Raw genomic sequence first — 3,238 nt, 5'->3', positions numbered from 1 at the left:
TGAAATTATAGACGAATCAGCAAATATTAAAGCGCGCAAGAGATTATAAATTGGGCGGTGAATTCTGTTAAAAATCGTTTTTTCCCTTAATTAATCTCATCTGTATAACAAATATTCTATATTGTCATGTGCGTCGTTGTTTATTTATTCCCTTTTTCTTCTATTAAACACATGGAGATTCTAATAGAGACGACGTATGGATTTAGCCTGCTAGGGATAAGTTCAACTCACTGTTTCCTATTCTTATTCTTATCAATAATTTTGAAGGCCAATATAAGTTCAAACTACGCGGAAAGAGGGGAGGAAAAGGGCCCGATTCTTTCCCTATGCACCAGGGCCCTTGTCCCCCTAGCTACGCCACTGCTCACAGCGCATTTCTTGTGAATGTCAATTACAGGAGGTAAGATGGGTGTATAATCTGAGTACTTATCCAAGGTTTCCGTTTATTATGCGTGTGTAAATATATATTATACCCTCTCAGGTAGGTATAGTTGCAAATTACCTATCGCATGAATATTCGGCCTTACCTGAGTGAGGAATTCTTCGGGGAAGGTCAATTTTTGACAAGAGTAAAACCGTTAGGGTTCTTTTGGCGACATTACGGCTGGGCCCAGCCAGCCATCACCAAAATTAAAAGACCTTCCTAAGCTGACCTCCTCCATAGTAGCTGTATTATGAAGGTCTAAGCGCTTAGGAAGGTCTGTCAATCCTGATGATGGCTAGCTGGGTCCAGCCGAAACGATGCCAAAAGAACCCTAACGGTTTTACTCCTGTCGAAAATTGACCATCCCCGACGAATTTCTCATTCACGTATCTTCTCGGGTCACGAAAATCCACACGTATTCTATTATACCGAAACATTGAGCTCGTGAATACGTTAGATGGTTAATTTGCTTATCGGAATCTGTATTAATAATTATAATATGATCTAACCATTGACGAATGTTCTTTTACATCTTTATTTAATTTAATTTCAACGCAACATGCGCTGATTTCCGTACATAAATTTAAAGCTATGAGGGATTGTCGAATTGTTGGGCCTCGTGGCAGAATGTATCACTACTGATAACGTACATCAGGTACAACTGGCTCTGGGTGAATCACCCTCTGTAACCTTGTCTAGGTCGAGGAAAATGAGAAATGTCTGGTATAACGAGAAACTGGATCTCACGTATATCGTATATGGTATATTTTTGCCACAGCTTGGCTATACTATCTTATTTTCGGGTATTGGTAGTAAATAGTCATTTACTGAAATGTGACTTTTGAATGAACTGGTTACCTTAAAAAGTTTAAATGAATCATGTGTAGATGAATAATTCTTTATTTCTCCTCTGTGGGTAATAAAAATTATCATTATTGTATAAGCAGTTGCGGGTATGAACGCATTTATGAATAGACGTGCCAAAATTATTATAATTTGATCTCTTTGCTCTGATCAAAACATACAAATTGAATACGTTACACCGTTTACAACATTGAACGTTATCACAAACAGAGTTGAGGGTGACTAAGGGATTATAGGATATATAATCATTTTCGACATCATTGGTTACATACGTAATAGCCTCGGAAGGGGCAGGATATATTTAAAGTTTGTATGACCTTACAGTATGACATAGTCGGCCATTCGCATATGCAAGGAATTGAATTGAACGCTTGAAATAAAATTTGAAATATTTTTCCGCCCGCGTATGATTATAGCACAGCTGATTTTGGAAACGCATCAGCGAATGCCGATGATCAAACTTGATCTTACAGACGTGATCACATGTAGCGAAATGTGCAGCAAAGTTTCCGTTCCCGACGGAGCAATGCGGTCGGTTTGAAGTTACTCACGTTTGAGGGAATCAAGAGAGAGCATTACGAAGGTCTTTGTCACAGGATCGATCTTATCTTTGGAAACTCAAGTTAGACAATCTTAAATATAAAGTCAGCGGAGCATATCATAGCAGTAAAGGCAGATAAACCAAATCCACCCTTTACGGGTATAAGAATAAATACATACATTCATACGTGCATAATACATGTTAGACATATTATATAATAGTAGTGCAGTATACGTCAAGATTTAAATACTATAATGGTAGATATGCCACAGTTTGGCGAATGGGTATAAAATTTAAGAACTATACAGAATATACGGTATGACAGAACAGGTACTTCCATTGCAGTAAAGGTAGATGTTATGTAGCGGTAAAGTATGATATTAATCACACTCGCATGTAATTAACGAGGAAAAATGTTGCCTCCCTCTCTCTCTCTCTCTCTCTCTCTCTCAATATTTATTATGGAACATGAACCCCAGCTGCTTCTTGGCAATAAGTTACTTCACACATAGAGCTGAAGTATGTGTTGAATTTATGACTTTAGGGAAAATTGTTGGAAAATTATTGGCGATGTCCTGATGTGGCGTCTTTAATCTTGCTCCCCAAGTTACAGTTCCAGCACTTTGGGGCTCTGGACCACTACTTCTCTAGTGAAGTTAGTAGCTTCCACTTTTCCGTCATCGATTATTGGTCCAACTAATGAAACAAGTTGAGTAGTAGTGAAGGCTTGTTACAACCTTGAAGATAAAGCGGATTTATTTTCCCTCCATTTCCGATCCACATCCTTGCTTAACAGTGAATTCCATCGGTCATAATACCGTATAATTTATATCTCACTAGAGGTACTAGGCCATAAAAACATTGACGATGTGTTAGAGAAGAGTGAAAGCCAGCGTCAGTTTTTGAGAATCCCTTAGAATGTTGAAGTTTGCACAATCGTGATTCCATTACGGTAACTCGAGACACTCCTATACCCCAAACATCTGTGAGGGTAAGTCTCTTATTGGTCTCGTTTTTGGTTCAGGATATGACCTAAACGCAATGCAAATATCGAGATAATGCATGAGCAAGAAAGAGGTGAAGAATAATACGTTTTTTTTCTAAAGAAAAAAACATCCTGCATACACTCTTGCTGAAGGGTGAATGACTTTGGCACATTCTCTATACTTCTCTTTCTATGGTACATTTATTCAATATCCATATCGGGTCGCGGAGATGATAATGAACCAGTAAAGAGGGCTCCAATAAGTGTACCTGTACCCTCTAGTCTAGGAGAATGTCGAAACCTGTGTACACGAGCGTAATTTAGACCGGAGACAGACGATCCAAATTGTTCACACTACATTTTAATTGTCTTCTCGTCGAAGGATACTCTTTGAGAGCTTAGCGTCGGTAGGGAACGTTGCAGG

Source organism: Neodiprion fabricii, chromosome 3 (genome assembly GCF_021155785.1).
Source record: "Neodiprion fabricii isolate iyNeoFabr1 chromosome 3, iyNeoFabr1.1, whole genome shotgun sequence".
Taxonomy (NCBI): Eukaryota; Metazoa; Arthropoda; class Insecta; order Hymenoptera; family Diprionidae; genus Neodiprion; species Neodiprion fabricii.
The sequence above is the reverse complement of the archived record's forward strand: the minus strand, read 5'-3'. Positions refer to the sequence as shown.